The 26,177-nt window shown below is 40.6% G+C and overlaps 1 protein-coding gene across 11 annotated transcripts in view; it reads right to left on the reverse strand.

The window, feature by feature from the left end:
- The window catches only part of LOC127489374 (uncharacterized), a 130,356-nt gene that overhangs the window by 21,436 nt on the left and 82,743 nt on the right, over window positions 1-26,177 (reverse strand). For 2 of the 11 annotated variants that reach the window (XR_016230520.1, XR_016230515.1), the window contains exons 5-6: window positions 24,661-24,826; window positions 20,385-20,507 (exon numbers count right to left, since the gene is read on the reverse strand). The exons of 1 other annotated variant lie outside the window; for it this stretch is intronic. The gene's annotated coding sequence lies outside the window, so the exon portion shown is untranslated. Of the gene's footprint in view, window positions 1-6,865; window positions 7,282-9,954; window positions 10,103-19,947; window positions 20,344-20,384; window positions 20,508-24,660; window positions 24,827-26,177 lie in introns of those variants that run through there. 8 more of the 11 variants (XR_016230519.1, XR_016230512.1, XR_016230516.1 and 5 more) reach the window with 7 other exon arrangements.

A 26,177-nucleotide genomic window follows, 5' to 3' on the forward strand; every position in this document is an offset into this window, starting at 1 on the left:
GAATTTTGTTTTCTGAATACAAATTTCTCTCTCTAGCTTTCAATCCTAGGCTCTCTTATCATCGCAGAACATGTTTGCTCCACCAAAACCTGGCCCTTGTTCCTAGCCAGCTTATCACACACATCCTAGCTTAAATATTCCTTTTTCTAAGAATTTTTCTGGTACTGCCCCTTCCTCATCACCATCAGGGCTTGTTAGGGATCTTTCCATATCTCCAGTAGGACTCTGTCTCCCTTCACAGCATGGCTCACATTATGCTATAATTGCCTCTTACCTTACATAAATCCTACACATATTGTTGCATGAAGTCAGAAGACATGGCTATGTTGGCTTAGTAGATATTGTGAAAATCCATTAAGCCACTTGGTACGTGACTGGCAATCAATCAATACTTACAAAACAAACAGAAGACTGTATACTTCTTTCCTGTATTTCAAAGAAAATTAGCAAAATAAATTATTCCTATTGTGCCCTTCAAAATAATGTACATAGATAATGAATGCCACAGTTTATTAGTCAATGATTGATAGGCCCAAATCTACTGATATAATTTGAACTAAAACACTTATGGCATGTAGGAGATTTTATCTGAAACATCATTGTTGCATTGTTATAGCCATCATGTTTGGTATTTCTAGGTTATCCCAGTGACTTGGAAACATATTTATTTGATTATATTTTACCAAATTCAGGTTGAGACTTTAAATGTCATAAGAATTTAAGATGTTTACAATATTTAAGTGTGCTTCAGAATTGTAGTTGTCTGAATTCTTCACTCACCCAAGCATTTGCTTCCCTTCTCCTCTACCCCTGATTTTTTTAAGACTGCCTTGAAATGTGGCAACCTTGAGTCTTCTTCCTTCCCCTCTGAACCCACATGCACATCACGTACACGTTCATCTACTCCGAGAAAATTTCCAGAAAATTGGAAGAGAGGTTTGAAGAGATACAAATCATTGTCGATTTGGCATTGCCCACATCATCCATTTCAGTTGATTTGCTATTAGCGTCTGTGATGAGGCTTGGTGGTGGCTGCCAAACCTTGAATGTCACTGATGTGAAATTTAGCTGGTGGGGCTGGGGCCAGGCTTATTACTGTTCAGATTGTGGAGCTTCATGATTGTCCTCTCTTGTTAGCATGCCTCCATGTGAGCACAAAAAGCATAAATTGCTTTGCAAAATCTATCTTAATTAATCATAAATAATGCCTGATGGGAAGATTGCTGCTTTCATCTTAGTTAAATAAAATCACAATCACTAAATCCTTTTCTTGCTCCAGGTTTTCACAGTATTGTGCAGGTTGCCTCCTTACATATTTGAGATGCTATGAGGGTAATCACATCAGTGTGTTACTGATAGCCTCATTAAGCAGTGCCATCAAGAGCTGTTCCCAGCCCCTTCTCCACCAGTAGAGCCAAGTCCCAAGGAGTTAAATGGGGACACTGGAATGGCAAAACAATTCCACTCATTCCCATCCACTAATTAAGAAGGAGGGTAAAGCATTGTGCTAAAGACTTCAGTGAGTTTGCCTTGCAGCTCTTCAAGGGTGACCTTGCAGCAAATGGTGGAAGTACAGAAGAGATTCACTGTTGCGTGGTAAATGATCATCAAGTAGGTTCAAATGCTACCGAATGGGTGGCTAAGGATGCTAGTATGCACTTGCTTTGTTCTCTGCCTCTTTGAACTCACAAAATCCCCTTTCTGTACAAATATATAAAGCAAATAATGAAGGACTTAAGACTCTACTTAAAAGGACAATGTATAATAAGCCTCATGGACTGACAGTGTAAGTGCTACATAGGGGAACACAAAGGCAGCAGTGTACCGTGGGGCACCCAAGGAACGTAAGAGCTGCTGTACCCACATACTGACAAAGCAACTCCATTTCCAGTCTTCTGCAGCACCATGTGAAACCCTGTAATACATTTCTGACCAACGAGATAAAAATTGACTGATGTCACCCCTCCCCACCTTCTTCTTGCATGTAATAAGGACATGGAATAATACTTGGGACCAGGAAGAGAAAGTCCACATGCCAAGGAGGGCAAGGCAGGAGAACACAAGAAGCCTACTTTCTTGATTCCATCATTGGTATGACTTTACAAATCCTAGACCTCCCAAGCACACAGCTCTAAGTGATGACGCAGCCTCCTCTGGCTGCAAGTAACTAGCAGTCAGGTCTTTGGTTCCTGGGAGCAGAATCAATCCTTTCTGACAGCCAGCACAAGTGGTTTATGATTGCTTCCTGTCTTTGTTCTAAGAACTTCATCTCTCTCTTACTGCATCTCCATACCATACACCTGAGCCTAGACAGCATCAGACCTAACTCATTTCCTCAAAAATGCAACAGGTTCTCAACATTTGGAAGGAATCAAACCAAATTTGTCCTCAGGAGTTCACAAACACAGTCATAATTCCATATTGGTAGCTTCACATCTGCTAATTGAACCAAATGTAGCTTTAAAAAAATGCTTGGGGAAAACGTCTATTGTATTAGTACTAAACATGTAAAAAAAGAGTTTTTCCCTTGTCGTGATTCCTAAACTACATAACTATTTACATAGCATTGATGTTCTATGAGGTATATAAGTAATCCTGAGATCTTTTAAAGTGTAATGGAGGATGTGCGTAAGTTATGTACAAGTTCCACGTCAAGTTATGAAAGACACTGAAGCTTCCACCCCTGGGATGTCTTGGAATGAGTGTCCTGCAAATATCAAGGGACAACTGTGCTACTTGTATCAGCGAAAGTCCAGTCCAGAAAACAAAGACCACATTAGGTATTTCAGCAAGGGAAAAATTTTTTTTTTGACAGGCAGAGTGGACAGTGAGAGAGAGAGACAGAGAGAAAGGTCTTCCTTTGCTCCTTTGCTGTTGGTTCACCCCTCAATGGCCGCTGCGGCTGGTGTGCTGTGGCCAACGCACCACACTGCTCCGATGGCAGGAGCCAGGTGCTTCTCCTGGTCTCCCATGGGGGGCAGGGCCCAAGCACTTGGGCCATCCTCCACTGCACTCCCTGGCCACAGCAGAGAGCTGAACTGGAAGAGGAGCAACCGGGACAGAATCCAGCGCCCCGACTGGTACTAGAACCCTGGGTGCCAGTGCCGCAGGCGGAGGATTAGCCTAGTGAGCCGCAGCGCTGGCCTCAGCAAGGGAAATTTAATATAGGAGAGAGGTGAAGAAACACTGAGGCAACCCAGAGGTAATAATAGCAGGGAATAATTCCTACTTGTGGCGTGGGTGTGGACAAAAGAGAGAAGGTAGGTACCAGAAAGCTCAGAAGTTCGTATTTGGTATAGATCTTGAAAAGGAGCCATCTACAGAGAAGTAAGCACCTTTAAAATCTCAGAAAAGTTTGTGGTGTGAATTTTTGAGGCAGTGGTGTTTCCAAAATGTATATAAGGAGATGAGCCAAAACCTGAGCTAAAAGTAGATTAGAAGACAGCTAAGCAAACATCCGAAAATAAAAGTACCTTTAGGGGCAGGTATTTGGCCTGGCTATTAGGAAGCCAATTAAGATGCCATATTTCTACCTAAGTATATCTGAGTATTCCTGCTAGAGAATAGTGGGGATTCCCCTCACATTTCACTCTAATAATAATAATAGGGACATGAGCACTTTTAATCTCACTGCGGATACTTACATACTGTCTTCAGTTCAGGGTTCATATCTTTATCAAACTTGGATAATATTCCTTATAATCAGCCAGGCACCCTTCTAAATGCATCATGCATGCCAGATCTTCAAATTATCAAAACAACCCTATGAGTTAGATAGGAATCTATCCTCTCCAGTAGCCTCTCGCAAGTATGGAAACTGTAGCCCAGAGAAGTTGATAAAACTCACAATGCCATACACTTCGTAGTAGAAATGGATGCAAATCCAGCCGACCTAGCTCTGGAAACTGCATGCTTAGCCACTATGATATATCCCTGCATTTCTTACCGTGTCTTTAGTGACAAAAATTTCTCCTTTGCTCTCATATATAATACTTCATAATATTTTTATATAATATAAAAGAAAGATGTATTGAAATATTTTATTTAATATTATAAATGCTATCATCTTTCCCTTGGCTTAAATCCTAGGTAAGGATTTATACAGTAAATGACTTTGATAAAGTCAGGGTATATATCATGTTTTAAAGTTATAGGAAATACCTAATTCTTTTTGCAGGTGGGAATTAGTTTTAATTTCGTCAACTGATTATGAGGGTATCTATTTCCCAAAGTCTTACCGAAATTATATGTTAGCTTTTTACTCCTTGTTTACTTCCTTGTTTGTTCATTATTGCTTTTCATCCTGTCCCTGCATTTTTAATGTTTCTGGAATTTTCATTATCCATTTAGTAGATATCCTAAATTTGAACACATGAATTTAATATTTTCTTGTATTATCTTTCTCTCTTATCTAACTCCTGGGTAATGTTTTCAACCTGATCTAATTCATTGATTTGGCTTTCTTTAGAATCATTGTTGCTCTTTACAATTTATTTGGAATTTTAAAATCAGAAACCATACTCTTAATTTCCAAAACAATCATTTTTCTTTTTTTTTTTTTGACAGGCAGAGTGGACAGTGAGAGAGAGAGACAGAGAAAGGTCTTCCTTTTGCCGTTGGTTCACCCTCCAATTGCCGCCGCGGCTGGCGCGCTGCGGCCGGCGCACCGCGCTGATCCGAAGCCAGGAGCCAGGTGCTTTTCCTGGTCTCCCATGAGGTGCAGGGCCCAAGCACCTGGGCCATCCTCCACTGCACTCCCGGGCCACAGCAGAGAGCTGGCCTGGAAGAGGGGCAGCCGGGACAGAATCCGGCGCCCCAACCGGGACTAGAACCCGGTGTGCCGGCGCCGCTAGGCGGAGGATTAGCCTAGTGAGCCGCGGCGCCGGCCCTCAAAACAATCATTTCTGACCTCTGATCATCTCATAATTATAAATATATCCTACTATCTCTGGTACAAAAGCATTTAGAATTGAATGTGACTGAATTAGACTCTTTTTAAAGATTTATCTCTTTAAAAGGCAGAGTTACAGAGAGATCTTCCATCTGTTGGTTCACTGCCCAATTGGCTGCAACAGCTGGGGCTGGACCAGGCTGAAGCCAGGTGCCAGGAGTCAGAATCTAGAGCTGCTTCTGGGTGTCCCACAAGGACTTGGGCCATCTTCCATTGCTTTCCCAGTCACATTAGCAGGGAGCTGGATTGGAAGTGGAGCAGCTGGAACTCGAACCAGCACCCTATATGATGCTGGCACTGCAGATGGCAGTCTAACTGCTGTGCCACAGCTTTAACCCCTGAATCGGGAATTTTCTAAGGCACTTTTCCTTTTCCTTATAGAAATTATTTACAATACATGTTCTAATAATTCCTTGTTAGAAACTGCTAAAATATCACATGTGTCTGATAATTTTCTAGTTACTTTCCCATTGACTGAGATAGAAATATGTCCAATTGTGATGAATTTTGCTTGAAATCATGGTGCCCCATTCAAGTATTTCCAGCACATATGAATGGAAAAGAGAATTTTTCACTTTAGTTTAGTTCCCTTTGTCCTTAAGATTCTGTAGCATTTACTATTTGTTAACTGCTTTACTTAGTGGAGGGTTAATCTTATGATTATAAAATAAACTAAAAGTATGTCATTGTAAAAAAAAAAAAATGGTGGTAGAGGGTAGCTTAAAGTCAACAGAGACAAAACATTCTTATTCAGCATAACTGTCCACACGGCAATAAATCTTTCACCCACCTAAAGGATAAATTGTGAGCTGGCACTAGACCTGGCTTCCTCCTCATTTGGACCTCTTCCCAAGAGCACTGGTAGCATCTACTTCTATTCCTTCCCCTCCCTTGTCCCACAGCCCACCCTGTCTCCTTTCCTGAGCACTTCAAGATGACAGCTGCTGGCAGAGCTTCCTCAGGGGCCTCTTTCATTTCCCTTCTTAGGGAGACATTCCCGCCCCATAAAATGAATTACCAGCTGGCCAGCCCTTCCCCACACTGACTTTGTCTTATAGTCTGTTTCATAAAACTTCTGATTTGCAAATGGCTCTCATTCTGTTGTCTTGGACTGATATAAATATTTTCTCCTGTCATTTAATGTTCTTTTGTCATTTTAATGGAAATTTGGAAACAAATTTTCGATTAAGAGGATATGAACAAATTCCTACATTTACCAAAACAAAACTCAATTTCTATAAGCTCCTCAAGGTATTGTTACTCTCCAATCTAGAAATTTATTTTCCAAATATTTTTTTAAAAAGTAAGCAATTTGAAAAAAATCTTTCAACACATTTTTTAACTTTTATTTAAAAAATAAAAATTTCCAAAGTGCAGCTTATGGATTACAGTGGCTTCCCCCCCCATAACTTCCCTCCCACCCGCACCCCTCCCATCTCCCGCTCCCTCTCCCATTCCATTCACATCAAGATTCATTTTCAATTATCATTATATACAGAAGATCAATTTAGTACATATTAAGTAAAGATTTCAAAAGTTTGCACCCACACAGAAACACAAAGTGTAAAGTACTATTTGAGTACTAGTTATAGCATTAATTCACATTGGACAACACATTAAGGACAGAGATCCTACATGGGAAGTAAGTGCACAGTGACTCCTGTTGTTAACAATTGACACTCTTGTTTATGGCGTCAGTAATCTCCCTAGGCGCTTGTCATGAGTTTCTGAGGCTATGGAAGCCTTTTGAGTTTGCCAACTCCAATCTTATTTCGACAAGGCCATAGTCAAGTGGAAGTTGTCTCCTCCCTTCAGAGAAAGGTACCTCCTTCTTTGATGGCCCGTTCTTTCCACTGGGATCTCACTGGCAGAAATCTTTCATTTAGGTGTTTTTTTGTTTGTTTGTTTGTTTTTTTGTCAGAGTGTCTTGGCTTTCCATGCCTAAAATACTCTCATGGGCTCTTCAGCCAGATCTGAATGCCTTAAGGGCTGATTCTGAGGCCAGAGTGCTGTTTAGGATATCTGCCATTCTATGAGTCTGCTGTGTATCCCGCTTCCCATGTTGGATCGTTCTCTCCTTTGTAATTCTATAGTTAGTATTAGCAGACACTAGTCTTGTTTATGTGATCCCTTTGAATCTTAGTCCTATCATTACGAGCAATTAGTGGTAGATCAGATGCCACCTGTGAATTCTAAAGTTTTTGCAAGGAAAGTAAGTACATTGATAATGTGGAGCAAGAAATACCCTAGATTATATTCCACTTAAATATAGAGATAGATCTTCTATAGGTCCTGTACTGAATGCAGTTTCCCAGAGCATTACAGGTAGCCTTTAAGTTAAAAAAAAAAAAAAAGAAAAAGAAAAATTAAAATGCTGTTCTAATGTAGGCTGCTGTGGCTCAAAATTAAAAGCAACACATCATCCACAGAGGAGTGAAATGTCTATATTGGGAAGCAAAAGGGTTGGGGAACCTTTTTTTCTGCCAAGGACCATTGGATATTTATAATGTCACTTGCAAGCCATACAAAGTTATCAACTTAAAAAGTAGCCTGCTATAGATTGGTACATCAAATTTTGAGTGCCGCCTGTGGTTGCCTTGGCAGGATCATATCAAATCGTTACACAGGACAAAGCAAATGATTTTGCAGGCCATATTTGGTCTGTGCACTGACGTTCCACACTCCTGCAAGAGAACCGCTTAGAAAACACCAAGACATTGGTAACTATTTGGTGAAGTCTGAACTGCCCTTGTAAGCCCAGACATTCTTTCTCAGAGTAACTGACAACTCCAACAGTCTGTTAATGGTTTTCCAAGACAGGTTTGCTTGTCCAAGCATGGAATTATCGATATGTCCTAACAATTTAGATTCTAGAGGTCCTCTCCTTGTCACTAAAGAGTGACTTCATTAGCCATTACTCACCACAGCTACAAATCAGCATTTTGTTATTTAGGAAGTTGAGTAAAGCAAATTCCCTTAAATGAAAATAATGGAGAGGAAAGGGAGGATCATTTGCAATTCCGTTTAAGGAGACATGGTGATAGCAGCCTGCAAGTCAGATAAAAGAATCTTTTCCATCTTATCTCATAAGCTAATGCATCTTCTGCACAAATAGAATGCATATTTGTCAGTAGAATTTTAATAAAGATTCATTATAACAAAATGATTAATAACTGCTGGAGTTTGGGCCAACACTGAAGGTGCAGGAACTGGAAAAAGACTATAATGACATGAATAGGGGAGTCAGAATGAAGAACATACTTCAGTAAACAAAACTCAAACTGGGAAAGTCACCTCATGCTGTCAATATTAAAAATGGGTCCATCAAAGAATGCCAATGTGCATATATAGCTCTGCATCAAACCTGCCAAGTCAAATACGAGGCAAAGTGATGGTCAGGTGATGGGTACAAATCCATCTTCATCAGCCATCTGGGTGTCTATGAACAGTGACTTGAAAGAACACCTCATTCACATATGTCAATAAAACCTGGCTAAGCAACAGGGTGCAGCATCAAGTAGAGGATATCAGTAGGGGTGACGCAAATTCAGATGCATTCTCAACTTCTAGCCTCGGATTTGAATTAAAGATCAGGGAAGCAATACAGTATTCTTTTTTCTATTCTTCAATTTGAATATCAACACAACTTTCACATTCCTCCGAGGGCAGTGATCCAAGCAATTGCATTACCACTTTCATAAGACACAATCCATTCTCTGAGATGGATTTGGGTTTGAGTGTGCCCTGGTGGACCTACAGCCATCACTGAGTGGTAGGATAGAGGTGACAAAGGGAATAGAAAGTGCCAAGGTAGGGTTTTGCCGGATTGGTATGTCTATTAGATCGGTAACAGAAACCACAGAAACTTAGAATGCAAGCTCCAGGCACCTGCCTAACACCATGGGAATTCACCCAATATTATTTTGCTCGGAAAGCATCTCATTGATTAAACTGATTAACGCACATTTTGACTTTGGTATGGGAGTCATGAGATCTCAAATTACATCAAATTGGTCGCCTTCTTTGAAAGTAGTTGTCTGGTTGGCTGTGTTTGCACAAAGAAATCCAGATTATGTAAGGCTGTTTACCTTTAATTATAAGTCAAGATGTTACTTTGGATCTAAATGTGACCTATTACTAAACACTTCTTAGCCACTTGCTCACAGACGACCTTGGAGAGATGGCAGAGTGATTGATAAAGTTTTTAAAAATCATGTTTTAAGAAAAATAAGATAGGCCATTAGGATTCAGTTTTTATCTTTGAGGTAGAGACTACACATCTTTTAAAGGTTCAGAAGAGGAGATGATAGTGTGGGTTTGAAGAACCAGGAAAACCTGAATGGAGACGGCAACATCTGAATGAAGTCTTGATCAATGTGATTTGATTAAGTAGCATGAGGAGGATATAGCAGGCAAATGACATAATGTAGGCAAAGACAGGGAGAAAGGAGTAGGGTGAGGAATATGTTTCTTTTGACTACAGTGAATAAGCACTTCCTGGCCTCTTGACTTATCCATGTTGTTTTAACAACTATCTCTGAACTCCTTGAGTGATGCTTGGCTCCAGAAACAAAGGTAGAACATACAAATGGGTGATAGCAGATTAAAAAGAGAGAATCATCAGGGATTGAAAGCATGAGAGAATAATTAAACTGCTGGGACTATGGAATGGGATTAAAATTTAGAGTCACAGACTGATGTATGTAAAAATTTAAGTTATTTTTCTATAGACAAACATAATTCCTATCATTAAGCTCCCATTTCTGCTTAGTAGCAGAAAACTGATACCGAGTTGCTTTCAGGTAAATTTCTTCCCATTTAGGCACTTTTCAGTCAATTCAGGTTTATAATGTAGATGCATTCCGATTTTTAAAATCTCTCAGTTTTATCTTCTGCTCCTTTTTCCCTCACACTGATTCAAATCTCCAGAAAATTTAAAAACTGCTATTACAAGAACAATAGTGGAGAAAGAATACCGCCATTCTATAGTCTCTTTATGGACATGTCCTAAGTTACTGTTCTATGATCAAATACATTTCCTCATGTTGACACTACTGGTGAGATCACATTTCTCTGGTTCAGGATTTTGGTTGATGGTCTGCTGCTTTATTAAGGTATTTGAAGACTTGTCGTAGTCGTCAATTTATGGTCCTGTAAGGTTAATTGGAGTGTTAGTCTGTCTTCTGTCATTATAGCAGAAAATATGAAACCGACCAATTTATAAGGAGAAGAAAATAATCTAGTTCACAGTTCTAGGGGTTGTAAGTCCAGGATCCAGCAGTCATATCTGGCCAGGACCTCACCCTGCATCTTCACATGGCAGAAACAAAACAGAACACCAGGGCACACGCATGGAAGAGATCAGAAAGGAGTGAACTCCTGAGAGTTCCCACGAAGGCAAAGTTAATCCATTTGTCAGGGAGGGTCCCTCATGGTCCCAAAAACTTCGTCAATGTCCCTCCACCTCTCAGCGCTGTTACACTGGGGACTGAACCTCACCATGACTTCTGGTTGGGGAAAACCATGTATAAACCCTAGCACACAATGTCTTCCTTGTTCATATATTCAGGCTTTTTAAACTTCTTCAGGCCTCCCTCAGTCCTTCTGTGCCTTTCTCTCTTTTTAAATAAATTGTATGTATTTGCTTTCTATTTAATTGAAAGGGAGGAAGGGAGGCAGGGGAGAGGAAGAGAGGAGGGGAGAGAAAAAGAGACAGAGAAACAGAGAGACAGAGAGATCTTCCAACCACTGGTTCACTTCTCAAGGCCCTCAACAGCCCAAACAGGCAGTGCTGGGCCAGCCCAAAACCAGGAGCTAGGAATTCAGTCTGGGTCTCACATGTGTGTGATGGGGACCCAAGTATTTGCACTATCACATATTGCCTCCTAGGGTGCACATTTACAGGAAGCTGAAACTGGAAGCAGAACTGGCATTCTCATGTGGGATGTAGTTTTCCCAAAGCAATGTCTTAACCACTGTGCCAAATGCCTACAACCTTCTATACCTTTGTCCTGACTACTGGGAATGTTATTCTGTTAGCCCATTCTGAGGCCTTGGGAGCCTCTGAGTTCCCAACAGACACCCACTTTACCCCTAAAAAACCCGAGTATCAATTTTCTAGAATTCCTGCACCAAAAAATCCAAGACACATATAACTTATTACCTGCTATTATGGGGACTCTGAGCTGAACAGACAGGTTCCTGATTTTTTTTAAGACTGCTTGATTTATTTGAAAGTTAGAGTTACAGAAAGAGAATGAGAGAGAGAGATTTTATATCTACTGGTTCCTTCCCCAATGTCCACAAGAGTCAGAGCTAGGCTAGGCCATAGCAGAATCCAGGAGCTTCATCTGGGCCTACTACATGGGTGGCAGGAGCCAAACACTTTGGGTCATCTCCCACCACTTTCTCCGGGCCATAAGCAGGGAGCTGGATCAGAAGTGGAGCAGCCAGGACACAAACCGGCACCCATACGGTATGCTGTCCATTGTGACACAAAGCTGGCCATGGCAGGCAGCTTCTGCGCATGTATTATCTCATCTTCGCATCCAGTGTCTCCAAGGGGTCATGTTATCAATATCACAAACAATATTCCCTGCAAATCTCCTCATTTACCTGATCAGAAGATTTTTAAATGGATTCTTTTTTTTTTTTTTTTTTTTTTTTTTTTTTTTTTTTTACAGGCAGAGTTAGAGAGAGAGAGAGAGACAGACAGAGAGAAAGGTCTTCCTTCTGTTGGTTCACCCCCCAAATGACTGCTATGGCGGCGCTGCACCAATCCGAAGTCAGGAGCCAGGTGCTTTTCCTGGTCTCCCATGGGGTGCAGGGCCCAAGGAGTTGGGCCATCCTCCACTGCCCTCCCGGGCCACAGCAGAGGGCTGGCCTGGAAGTGGAGCAACTGGGACAGAATCCCATGCCCCAATCGGGACTAGAACCCAGGGTGCCGGCGCCACAGGCGGAGGATTAGCCTAGTGAGCCGTGGCACTGGCCTTTAAATGGCTTTATTCTAAGAGCTGGTTAGGAAACAGAAATTGGATCTACCACACCGTTACCTTTTTTTTTTTTTTATTTTTGCTGCTTTATACCTAGAAGTGCCTTTTAAACTTAAAACTATGAATATAGTACATTATTACTCATTTTTTGGACAGTTCAAAGCTGGGTTATTAGCAGCTAAACTTGAAGGTGGGAAGAATATAATATATACCAAAACTGGATTTGATGTAAAAAGTAAAATAAAAGCAGGCACTGTGGCTCAGCAGGTTAAACTGCCACTTGGGATGCCCAACTCCCTAAATGAAGTACAGGTTTGAGACTTGGCTATACTATTTCCAATTCAGACTGCTGGTAATGTATCCTGGCAGGAAGCAGAGGATGACACAAGTGCTTGGGCCCCTGCCACCCACATGGGAGACCCAGATGAAGTTCCAGCTTCAGTCTGGCTCAGGCCCAGCAGCTGTTGCAGGCATTTGGGGAGTGAACCATTGGATGGAAGATCTGTTTCTATGTTTTTCAAGAAGATGAAAAAGTGATAAAACAAAAAAAAAAAATCATTAATTAAAGAAGCAAAACAGTAAACTGAAATGCAATGGTAACTTAAGACTTCAGAACAAGTTTAATATACTTTCTGTTACTCTGGAACAAAAATTCCAGTCACTTATTCATTTAAAAATGTTAATTGAACATCTATAAATGGCATGGTGTTAGCTAAATAGCAGATATGAGCCTATAAAGAGGGACTGAAGAATCTGCAAATTTTTAAGAAAATGATAATATTTTAAAGAAAATGATTTTTTGTGCCATAGAATAAAGAAACAAGCCCTGAATGCAGACAATCAAGTATATCTAAAACAATTACTCTTGTTCTATAATTCTGTTAGATGGCATTCAGCACCCTCTCTGGGGTCATTTCAGGTAAGTCCTCCCTGTCCTGCACCAAGTAGGCTATTCGGTCCAATAACACTACGCTGACAAAGATCCTGGAAGGATTTTCCAGAATTCCACATCCAGGAGGCCCCCATCCAGTATTTCCCAGAAGACAGAAGCAGGGGAGAAATGGAAGGCCCACACTCATGTGCATAAAAACTCCAATCCAAAATGGACAGGGTGCTCTGCTCTCCTGGTATGCTTGCTGGTGCATCAGGTGTCTCTCATTAAGCTTGGCTGCCTCGCTTACCATCATTCTTTGTCTTGCCTCTGAATTCTTTCTTGTGTGAAGAGGAACCTCAGAGCAGCCCTCTGTGTTAGCAAAGGTACCGGGATCCAACAGGCAAGCTCCCTCCTCCCACTGAATGCACATTGGAATGGGGGAGACCTCCAACAGAAAAGTGAAGAATTCTTTTTTTTTTTTTTTTTTTTTTTGACAGGCAGAGTAGACAATGAGAGATAGAGAGACAGAGAAAGGTCTTCCTTTCCGCTGGTTCACCCCTCAAATGGCCGCTGTGCCGATCCGAAGCCAGGAGCCAGGTGCTTCCTCCTGGTCTCCCACGCGGGTGCAGGGCCCAAGCACTTGGGCCATCCTCCACTGCCTTCCCGGGCCACAGCAGAGAGCTGGACTGGAAGAGGAGCAACCAGGACAGAATCCGGCGCCCCAACCAGGACTAGAACCTGTGGTGCCAGCACCACAGGTGGAGGATTAGCCTAATGAGCCACAGCGCCAGCCAGAATTCCTCTTTTCAATACCATGAAGGAATGCAGACTTTCGGACAACACCTCTGGAAGTGAGGACGATACTTTAGATGGGTGGCTGAGGTGCTAAGAGTATCTTTTTCTTTTATAATTTCTAACCAAGTCTGGATTTTTCTAAAAAGAAGAAGAAAGAACAGCAGCGCCTAGGAAGGCTGTCTGTTTATGCCTTACTGAGCTAGAATTCCAACAACTAATGGGAACAAGCTCTGCAAACCTTCCTTTGCCTTAAATGGGACTCTCAAATGCTTGAAAACAAGGAGAGCTGCAGACTCCTGTCGTGGTGCTGCTTTTGTGAGCATTTAATTGCTTTTGAATGCATATGAATGTCAATTAGAGCCTGGCTAAATATGCCTTCTTGGAGACAGAGCATTTGGTCTTTCTTTCAAGTTCTTTTGTTTGCTTGAATCGGCTTTGTAGTTTAACAGATGTTTTTGGAGGAAATGGAGACATAAGCTTTTATAATGTTGAAAATTAAATGAGAAACAATACTCTTCTATTCACCTTCCCCTAAAACATGCAACCCTACAAAACTGGCAACCCACCTTACACTGCAAAAAATCTTCACTTTTAGGGGAGACTTTGCTAAAATGAAAGATATAATTTTGTGCACCTGGAGTTCATTAAACATCGTTCATCCTCTGGGGAGACACATGATTGAACACATAAGTGATTATCCCTTTAGCCTTGGGAAAGGATAGTGTTTTCTAGTCTCATACAATGTCCTCCCTTTAATTAAAACTACAGTAAAATTACCTTAAGAAAATGAATGGACCAAACCTACTCTGCCAACCTTCTGCTCCATCACACAAGCAAGTTCTCTGTTTAAGCCCACGGAACTTACACATGCCCTTTCCATATTTCTTCTTCTTCTTTTAATTTGATAACTGATTTTAGAAGCAGAGAGACAGGGGGCTGGCATTGTGGCTCAGAGGGTTAATGCCCTGGCCCGAAGCACCAGCATCCCATATGGGCTCTGGTTCTAGTCCCGGCTGCTCCACTTCCGATCCAGCTCTATGCTGAGGCCTGGGAAAGCAGTACAAAATGGTCCACGTCCTTGGGCTCTGCACCTGCATGAGAGGCCCGGAGGGGGCTCCTGGCTCCTGGCTTTGGACCAGCACAGCTCCGGCCATTGCAGCCAATTGGGGAGTGAACCAACAGATGGAAGACTTTCTCTCTCTCTCTCTCTGCCTCTCCTCTCTCTGTGTAACTCTTTCAAGTAAAATAAATAAATCTTTAAAAAAAGACAAACTTTGACCTACTGGTTCATATCAAAAGTAACTATTTTGAAATAAGTGAGCATTCTTCTTATCTTGAACAAATCCTGTACTTCAAAGAAACTACTCCACTACTCCACCTGAGTCTCCGTGAGGTTTCAGCAGAACCTAACCAACACGGGGGAAGGAAATACCCAACTCTAGCTTCCCCTAGCCTTTGGCATGGGGAAGAGAAACAGTGCAGGATCCCTACATTCTGAGGTCTCTAACACTGACACAGGACTTCTCCCTCCACAGGGCTTCCTCACATTGCCCCAGACTTCAAAAACCTCCTGTCCTGTTTTTCATTCCCTTCCTGAAAGTTCCCCACCTTGTTGTTTCTTCTTTACTTAGGAAAACTGTCTCCGATTGAGGGATCAGGTGCATAGAGAACACAGATCCAAAAACTGCAAGTCATGCAGCCTGGGCATGGCCAGAAGGAGGAGAACCAAAGAGACCAGAGCACAGCCGGAAATTCATCACCAGAGCCATTTCAGAATGCAGAGTCCATTGACTGCCCGGGGGTATCCAGAGCAAGAGACCACCTCAGGAAGCTTCATAAATGACCCAGTTCCAAGCCCCTTCAATCAGAACTTCCCTTGCCAGCGCTTCTGCATAGCAGCTTTCCCTACCTCACCCATACAAGTTTCCCCAAACCACACACACAAACAGATGGGAGCCACATCTGGTGTCTCCCTTGCTGGTCAGCCACACAAAGTCTTTCTCAAAAGACCAATATCACCAATAGATCTTTGTGCACATCAGGTAGCAAATCTACCTGTTTGGTAACAATAGGACTGTAGAACACTCCTCCCATCACAATATAAAAAGGTACTCCAAGAAAAAGAGCTAAAAGCCACAGGCCTTATTTAAGATGGAGTCTCTAGGTACCCTTAAGGATATCAGAGGGGATAAACGTGAAGACACAGGAGGAGATTTTACCCACTGACAGCACAGCTACATACAACAGAAAATGCAACCTAACTGTTAGATAAAAATAAAATATCACACTAAAGCCATCTCTACCTCAGTCTCCTTTACTCCATACATCATCTCCAGTTTTTGAAAACAAAATAAGGCACACTAAAAGGCAATGAAACACCATCTGAGGAGATAGAGTGAGCATCAGAACCGGACTCAGATATGCCAGAGATGTTGGAATTACAAGACTGGATTTTTGTTTTATTGCTAAAAATTGTGTTCATTTGTAAGGAACGAGAGTGAGAGAGAGAGAGAGAGAGAGGAGTGAATGAATTTCCAATCTGCTGGTTTACTTCCCAAATGCATGCCATAACAGGAGATGGGCCAAGATGAAGACATGAGATCTGAATTCAATCCAGGTCTCTCAAGTAGGATACTGGAACCCAATAATTTCAGCCATCAACTACTGCCTCCCAGGGTGTGCATTAACAGAAAGGTGGACATGAGATGCAGGGATTCCAAGTTGTATCTTAACACTATGCCAAATACTACCCCAAACAGGGAATTTAAAGCAACTATAATATGTTATTGGCTCCAGTAGAAAAAGTAGACACTGTAGAAGAACAGATAAATAATGTAAGCATGGAGATAGAAACTCTCATGAAGAATGAAAAGGAAATGCTAGAAATAAAAAAACTGTTGTAAGAGCAATGAAGAATATCTTTGATAGGCTCATTGCTATACTAGACAAAGCCAAAGAAAAATATCAGTCAACTTAAATAAAAGTCAATAAAAACTTTGGAACTGAAATGCAAAGAAAATAAAAGAAGGGAAATAACAGCATAGAACAGACAAGATCTGTAGGACAATCACAAAATAAGGAACACCAGAGAAAGAAGTAAAGAAATAGAAAGTATATTTGAAGCAATAATAAGAGAATTTCCCAAAATTAATAGAAAATAAGCCACAGGTTCAGGGAATTCAGGAAAGACCAAATGATATCCATACTAGAAAATCAATACCTTTTCACAGCACACTCAAACTGCCTGAAAGTCAAAGATAAAGTCAGAAAAGAGGACACAGAAACATGCACACACATACACCAGGGCTGGGACTGTAGCGACACTGGCAACCCATATCAAAATGCAGGTTCAAGTCCTGGCTACTCCACTTCTGATCCAGTTCCTACTAATGTGCCTGAGAAAGCAGTGGAAGATGGCCCAAGTGCTTGCGCCCCTATCACCCATGTGGGAGACCTGGATGATGTTCAATGCTCCTGGTTTCATCCTGGGCCACCCCCAGATACTACAGCCATTTAGGGAGTGAACTAGCAGAAGGAAGATCTCTCTCTCTCCCCCTCTGTAACTCTGCCTTTCAAAGAAATAGAGAAAAAAATAGAAGAACAAGGGTAAGATAACAACTATATAGAACTTCTGTCTAGAAACCATTCAAGAAGAAAGTAAACTATTTGAAGTGTTGAAAGAAAGAAAAAAGCTAACTTGGAATTATGTATCCAGTGAAATTATCCTTCAATAGTAAAAGATTAATGAAAACTCTTCTCAAAAAGTTACTGAAAGCGTTTGCCATCAGACTCCTGCCTTGAAATAGATTTTCCAAAGAAGTTCTTCAGGAGAAAAGGGAATTACATAGATAAGAAACTAAGATCTACATTGACAAAAAGGAGTAATAGAGAAGGGATAATAGAGAATGGATAAATGCAAAGAAAATATTTTATTCTTACTATCTTGCATTGTGCTATCAGGTAGCAGTTTTTTTTTTAAACTAATGAAGTAGCAATTTATTTGAACAACCATAGGTTTCAAGTGAAACATAAATGCAGCAATGATCTACTGGGTAGGAGGGAGGAATTGCCCCAGCTGTTAGGTGCCAAATGTTATTTGAAAGTACAAAGTTACCTCAAAAACTTCCTGGGAAAATAGAATTAAAAGTTTGTTTTGGAGCAAAAAAAAAAAATAGAAATTCATACATATTCTTTTCATAATTGACATGTTTCATGAACTTTTTAAAGACCCTGCTGAGCTTGGAAATGTAGGGTCATACTCTCTACTTCTCTATTGTCTAAAGCTATTCAGTTAGGTTCCTTTTGACTAAAGCCAAAATAATATGTGGGTTCTCATAATTGGAAAATCCAGGATCTAAATGGTTGGCTTCGGGTATAGCTTGATGTTTGATTCAAAATAGGCCTGTAGGGCCAATTTCCTATGGGTGCCAGGCAAGCTTTGCTCTTCTCCATATGTAAGTTTGACTTTCAACCAGATCTCTTCTCTTTGGGGTGAGATCACATCAGCAGCCCAAACCCTGTCGCTTCCCCACCTCAAGTCTAGCAGAAAGGAGACGTCCTGAACATAGCCGAGATTCAGGAGATACAGCAGGCTTCCGTGACATTTACACAGCTGAGCATGCGCCACTTGCCAAGGGGACACTGCCCTGTTTCTGGGGCACTCTGTTAATTCCACCAAAACCACAAGTATTAAACACAGAGGAATGGGTGGTTCTGCTGGGCAGTTTTTTTTTTTTTTTTAAACAATAGGACAATTCATATATTATAAGATCAACTCAATGTGTTGTGAGCAAACATTATTTGAATTTTTGTTTTTCCTTTTATTTTTCGTAGATTGAATAGAAGGTATTCCATGTAAGTAAGAGGTGAGGAAAAGAAGAAAAATGTCGGGGATATCACGGATAATGATGATAAATAATACTTCATGAAAATATTGGGCATTGCATTATATTTACTAGGTTGCAGAGCTAAATGCATTCTTATAGTATGTAAAACTAGCAATTTGAAATTCAGCATCCTACTATAAAATTAAACTATGATTAGCAAAGAAGATATGGATGCCAAGCAACCTAAAACATGAGAATTCACTACATCACATAAGGTTATTTGGCTGGCACTCAACTGATATCAGTAAATTTTTTAGAACCTACATTTTGATTAGCATCTGTCTTGTCATTGAACAGAGTTTAATCATTTTCTCCAGAAGGAGGCAGTTTTCACCTCTGTATGCTTAGAACCTTCAAAGGAATTCAGTGCCAGTATCTTGAATGCCTTGATCTGAGTTTGGCATGGTAAGGTATTCTAATGACAGGTGGTTAAAATGAGTAGGAGTGGGCAGTAGATGACTATATTTAGTACAGCTTGTCTTTGGAATCATTTGTCCCCCAGGATTTCCCAATCAACGTCACTGTTAAGTTTCCCACTGTCCTTGTTAACTGGAGCCGGGCTCCACATGCTCCACCTACTTCCGTTGCAGATGTTTGAAACAGGAAAATGTACCGGGTTGGTTGGAAGGGAGCAGAAAAGATGAGAGAGAAATGAAGAACAAAGAAAGGACTGAATACTTCATAATATTTTTCACATTATAGGGCCGGCGCCGCGGCTCACTAGGCTAATCCTCCGCCTAGCGGCGCCGGCACACCGGGTTCTAGTCCCGGTCGGGGCGCCGGATTCTGTCCCGGTTGCCCCTCTTCCAGGCCAGCCCTCTGCTGTGGCCCGGGAGTGCAGTGGAGGATGGCCCAGGTGCTTGGGCCCTGCACCCCATGGGAGACCAGGAAAAGCACCTGGCTCCTGGCTCCTGCCATTGGATCAGCGCGGTGCGCCGGCCGCAGCGCGCCGGCCGCGGCGGCCATTGGAGGGTGAACCAACGGCAAAGGAAGACCTTTCTCTCTGTCTCTCTCTCTCACTGTCCACTCTGCCTGTCAAAAAATAAAAAAAAAAAAAAATAAAATAAATAAATAAATATTTTTCACATTATAGATATCTAGAATAGGAAAACAAATCTTGAGATAAAATAATTAGACAACATTAAGCACACAGCTGGACTTCTCACCTCTCAGGAAGACCCATGTGCACAACCCAAAAGGCAAACCATGGAAGCCATTATTGGCCAGTTAGCCAATATAGTAGCAACAATATAGCCATATGAATAAATTAAACCCAATGACTACACAACACATATTTTAGTTTATAGTTATTAGTGAGTATTGGATTTTTGTTGTGGAGGGTACCAGAGACAACCACACAGACTTTAAGTATATGATAGAAACTGGATAGCATCATAGGATATGTTATTAAAACCCCTTCCTCTCAGCAGGATACACAAGTGTTTGGAATTCTGGTGCAGTGAATGATTTTGTGGAAAAACTGATGCAAAATGTCAACCTATCCTTTTCATTAATCACCTTCATCTACACCATAATACCTTATATTTATCTGGTATGTCATGAATATTACTTCATTTGAGCAAATAAAACTAGACTATCAGAGCTAGAAGAAAAGTTCTATCAAATCCAAGTATTTTACAAACTGAGGACCTGAACACTGAAGTAACTTGTTCTCTATCATGGAATAATTAATACTAGAGCCAAAATCAAAATTGACAGTGATACAATGGCTAGCCTGTTGAAAACGGCAATGTAGATGGCAATATCCGAGGAGTGATTTGATTTCTCTGAAGAAAGAAAGCACCACAACAAGGCTTGAGATTGTCCCAGTGGTCAGTCGTGGTCCTGCAGCAGCAAAAAGAAACAGAAGGACTAAAGCTACTCACAGGGAAATAATTTCAACGTGTGTTTTGGTCAGTCTCTTGAATCCCACAACAACTCCTCATCCAATTATGAATACAGTTTTTTCAGAACTGAAATGCCTATCAGTGAGTCAAAAGTTGGTCCTCCTGTGAAGAAAGCAAGAAGTGTGGTCACTCACCAGGCACCAAATGGCTTCCTTTACCTCTTAAATGCATTTAGTTTGAGGCTTAGTAGATAAAATAGTAATCTTCAAAAGCAATAAATTTTAAAATGAAGCCATGAAAATTGCACACTATATTCAATTTAGAGAAAATCACATTCATATAGAGCCATTAGTGTTTATCTTTCATCATGAAATGCATACTAGAAAGTTACCTTGTCTGATTTGTGATTCTAAGATGTATGCTCTTAAAATGCTCACTCCCTGGTCTAACATCCTAAATGTGGCATATGCAGTAATCAATAACGAGGCATACCTCAGTGTCATTAAAACAGACCCTTGCCCTTTAAGGAGCATAACAGATACTCATAGCCAGAGAGAGAAACAAAGATAGGCCAATAGCAAATATGTACCAAGCAAATCACAATTTTTATAAAAGTAACCCCTCTCATTTCATAAAGGGATCACACCTGATGAAAATGGCAAAGGCTAACCAGGAATCTTAACATAATAACAGTCAGATTAATTTGTTAAGAGGCACTCTGTCTTCAAAAAAGGAAGCAGACATAAAAAATTCAAAGAATTGCCACTGAAAGCATTCTCTTTTTCTTCCATTTTTTTTTCTTTTCAAGTTGGAAACCCAATAGTATTAAATATTTAGGGATGACATTTCTTCTAGACATTCAAGAAACTACATTTCATGAACACAATGAAAAAGAATAATTCTTAGAAATATAAATAGATGGTCATTTTTTTTTGTCTCTGTTGGTGGTGCTAAAATTATTCAAGGCACAATGACTTTTTGCTGAATGTCTCTCTTCATATCTGGGGAGTCTTTCAAATGCTAAATGCACATCTAAACTCTCTCACAGAGCATGATAAGCTTCCTGTGAAAAACCCAGTCATCATTATCCCATCGTCTTGCTTCAGTGAGGCCCTGTGAGAGACCTCAGAGAACTGACTACGGGATCCTTTTTCATTGACAGTTTATGATTTGAAAAATGGGGGCACAAGCCAGACCTGCAGAAGTATTTCCTTTTATTTTTCTTTGAGGAACAAATTTAGCACATTGTAGTGGTCTCATTAGAAAGCATTTGCCTTTTGTCCCTGAGCCTGCGTGCTGTTCAGCCTAATAAGAAATGTGTGGATTCTCCATCAGTGTCCATTCCTCCTGGAGAGTTCACCAAGTCTCTAGTATGTGGCAGCTCCAGTCTAGGTATTTTGAAGGCAACACATACGTTCAAGGCATGCCCTTGGCCCTTCCATCGTGTAGTGTATAATTCAAAATGCACAAAATAGACACAATATGCACAAAATAGACTCAGTTCTGATACAAAATAGCTCATTCTGCTATCTACTGGGTGGAACAAGCAGTCAATGTTGCAAACATTCAAAACAAGGGGGCTAAATACAAAGAGGGCCTGGGAGCAGGAAGAGGAGATTGGAGTTCTGCCTTTAAAGTTGGAAGTTCTCTCTTTCCTCTCGGTTCCTCATGGGACTCATTGAATCTGCCTGCAAATAACTCTCACTACACTCCATTTCCTGACATATATTCATGTATGGCTTAGGCTGCTATTGAAAGTTTATAGTGAATATCACAGATACCGGGTGGTATTTCAAAATGTTCATGGGAAAATTGAATTAGAAGTGAAGTTTATTTGGGTGCAAAAATATTTTGAAATTCATGAGTAATTTTTTCATAATGCACTTATTTTACTTTTTTATTTTTTGAAAGCTTTTATTTAATAAATATAAATTTCATAGGTACAGCTTTTGCAATATAGCAGTTTTCCCCCCATAGCTGCCCCCCTACCCCTACTCCAATCCCACCTCCTACTCCCTCTCCCATCGCATTCTTCATTAAGATTCATTTCTAATTATCTTTATATACAGATGATCAACTCTCTACTAAGTAATGATTTTAACAGTTTCAATGAACCTTTGAAGACTCATCATATATGTACATGTGACGTTATAGAAGCTCTAGAATTCTCCTATGTTTCCTTGGTATTTCAGACCTTACCAACCCCTGGTCATGTATATACTTCAAACTCAGAGAGGATTAGGGAATTTTCACACACTGAAATGAATACTTGTCATGACGGCAAATATTTGTATTAAAGTCCCACATAGGAAATATTTCTCCCTATTCAAAGAGAAAACAAGTAATTTCCAAGCAATTTACTGTGGTGGGGTTAAAAAGGGCATGCCAGCAGAGCAGAGAGGAGGTCACAAAGTCCAGTGCAGTGAGAGCTAAAATACATTGGAGAGTAAGGAGTTCTTTGATTAGTAGGAAGGGTGGTGGGATTCTGAGAGAAGAAACAACATGAGCAAAGCCACTATGCTGACTAAATGAGTAAGTAAACCAACACATGAATGATTAATGAGTGAGCAGGATTTGGAAGGGGAGAGATGATCTGTAAGGGGAGCATATTTTTTTTTAACTTTTATTTAATGAATATAAATTTCCAAAGTATGGCTTATGGATTACAGTGGCTTCCCCCCAATAACGTCCCTCCCACCCGCAACCCTCCCCTTTCCCATTCCCTCTCCCCTTCCATTCACATGAGGATTCATTTTCAATTCTCTTTATATACAGAAGATCAGCATATTTAAAGATAGATATTGGAGATGCTAGTTTCACCAGATTGCTCACCTTAGGAAGAGGACAAAAAAGTACAAGTAATTGGAACAATGTTTGTAGAGCTGTGGATCTCTGATATGAAGCCTGATTCTGAAATAGTACTGCTTCATCCTTCTTATTCTTGACCTACATAAGCTATTGCAAGATCAGAGCTGAGGAGCCTGGAACAAGCCTTCTGTACACCAAGGCAAGTGTTCCTAACAGAGCTCTGATTTCTATCCAGAGCAGGTCTGGGGGCCTGCCACTGTGGCACAGCATGTTAAGCTGCCAGCATCCCACCCTCGAGTGCCAGTTCTAGTCCTGGCTGTTCCATTTCCAATCCAGCTTCCTGCTAATGCACCTGTGAAGACAGCAGATTATGACCCAAGTGCTTGGGCCTCTGCCTCCCATACAGAGTACCTGAATGGAATTACTGGCTCTTGGATTCATCCTGGCCTATCCCTGCCTGTTGTGGCCATTTAGAGAGTGAAGCAGCAGAGGGAAGACATATATATGTATGTGTGTGAGTATGTGTATGTCTGTGTGTGTGTGTGTATGCATTTCTCTACTCTTCCCTCACTTCCCTTCATTGTCACTTTGTATTTGAAATAAATAAAACTTTAAGAAAGAAAGAAATATACTGATTAGCCAACAAAGTGTTAGAACTATGGCTCAGGACTGAGAAAGAGTTGTCAGTCCTTGGCTGGAAGAATGTCATCTACCCAGGAATGAACACAAGTAAATGCACTCATTTCAGTGTGTCTTCTCTCCATCCCACCACACCCGTACTCGTTTTTACCAGGGCAGCAAGGAACCGAGGACTTCTACTTCAGAGCAGATGACATTAATGCCAGAAGATCTAGAGAATTTGGCTTCCTTCCCCAACCTTTCATAGGATGCCCAAAATATGAAGATTTCAGCTATGGCTTGCAGCCATCAGGGATTTCCAAGTACACCCTAAATTCCACCCAGCTAGGATGTCATTACATCAGTTATGCCTCCAGGGAGAATGTGGATAGCAATTTACTCTGGAAACTACAAAACACGTGATTGATCAGAATTGCACAGTTGCCAGAACAGAACATTTGGAGTCTGGCTTCCAGGTCTGGCTTCTCACCCAACCTTTGATCTCCTGTGATGTGGGGGCATGTTGCCTGACCAAGGTACACTGTTCTAGTCATCTGATGACTCTGTACGCCCTCATCCAGTGGATATCGTCCAGGTACATCCTCCCCTCACCCCAGGTTCTCTTCATCCTTTTGGCCCAGTTTTCTCTCATACCACTTTGTCTCTTTCCCTGGCTGCATTTTCTCTGCTCACTCTTTGCATGTTTAATCTGGGTCTGTCACCTTATTTCCATTTTTTTCATTCTCCTTGAGGAATATTATCATCTTTGGTGACTCTAAGGACAACTTATGAAAAAGAAGATATTTATCATTGATATCCAAACTCAGCCTTGTTTGGTCCCAAAGTCATATCTGACTGCCTGCAGTCAGCATAACCAACGTACTCATACCTGTAAGAGAGAGGGCAGCGTTTACACTCAGTCCTGCACTTCCTCCAGGTGTCATTGGACCAGGTGAGTGATTAGGAGCAAAGCTAACTGAGTGGTGCCAGGTTCACACACATTTAGCACATGTATGGAGTGGAAGGCAGGAAATGAATCAGGAAAGCACAAACATCTGAGAACGAAATAAGGAAATATGAGCATACTGAGGATAATAATAGGAAGGGATGGGGGTCTTCCAAATATGTCTAAATCCTTGGAAATCCATGATATTTATTTCTAAAAACTCACAAGTAATTTTGAAGATTGCATGGGAGTCTAATTTTTCTATTGAAACTGGAAAACAAAGGGAAAAAATCAAGTAAATTTTACCTTTCCCAAAAGGAATATAAGTCAGGGTAAATAAGGTGTTGATAAAATGTCTTCTTACAGAAAATACTCCAGTTATTGAACAAAGAAATGAGAACAATTAGAATATCATCACATCACATATAATGCACAGTAATGAAATAATGGAACCAGATGTTGATAATAAACAGTTGCTAATATCAGAGAAAGAAAGACAAGCAGACACAATGTGCCTCCTAGTGGAAATATACAATTACACCTTTGAAGTGCTCTTGCTCACAGATCATTGCGAATCTGATCAACTATCTAACTCAAAATCAAGTTGCAGGACATGGAAGGAAAGGAAGAAATGCAAGATCTATGGTAAATGCTATAAGAAAAAGAATCTTGTTTCTTCAACAAATAGATCACAAGGAGAACACAAAGATATGGAAAGGAAATGCAAAACAACCTGGGATATTTCAACCAAATTCAGTATATGTTCCTTATTTGGAACCTTATTGTACAAGCTATAGATAGATAATTGACAGGAATCTAATAAAGATTTAACACTGATCAAAAATTTGGTAATAATAAGGAATTATTCATTTTAAATGTGTGATAATTATGTTGGGTATTTTTGAAAACATTATCTTTTATGCAGTCACACTGAAATATTTATGAATGAAATGATGAGATAGCCAAGATTTGTTTTAAAAGAATCAGGGATAAAGGAAAGTAAGTGAAATGCAGATAAAACAAAATTAGCTATGAATGATTAATTTTTGAATATAGCAATAGATATATGGAGTTTCATTAAACCATTATCACTGTATCTATATATGTTTAAACACTTCCATAGCAAGAAATTTTAGAACTATCTGGGACAGCTTGATTGAAGTAAGTTTCTGATACATCCAGAGACTTGTCACCAAATCACTGCTAGAGTAGGTACTACTAGTACATAAGCATCACTGACAAACATGGCTGCAACTAAGTCAGCTCTCTAGGTAAATAGTCTAGTATGAGTCTCGTAGTGCACTACGGATCATTAAGGATGAAAGAAAGATTGCTAAGGAGTAATTGAGAGTTCTCTCAGCCCCTCAAGTCAATCACACTTTATTAAACATTTTTGTAGCATAAGAATCACCTTGGGTACTGATTAAAAATACAAATTCTAGGATCCTATGAAGATGCTC

Source organism: Oryctolagus cuniculus, chromosome 2 (genome assembly GCF_051225735.1).
Source record: "Oryctolagus cuniculus isolate XC-2025 breed Fujian yellow rabbit chromosome 2, ASM5122573v1, whole genome shotgun sequence".
Lineage (NCBI taxonomy): Eukaryota > Metazoa > Chordata > Mammalia > Lagomorpha > Leporidae > Oryctolagus > Oryctolagus cuniculus.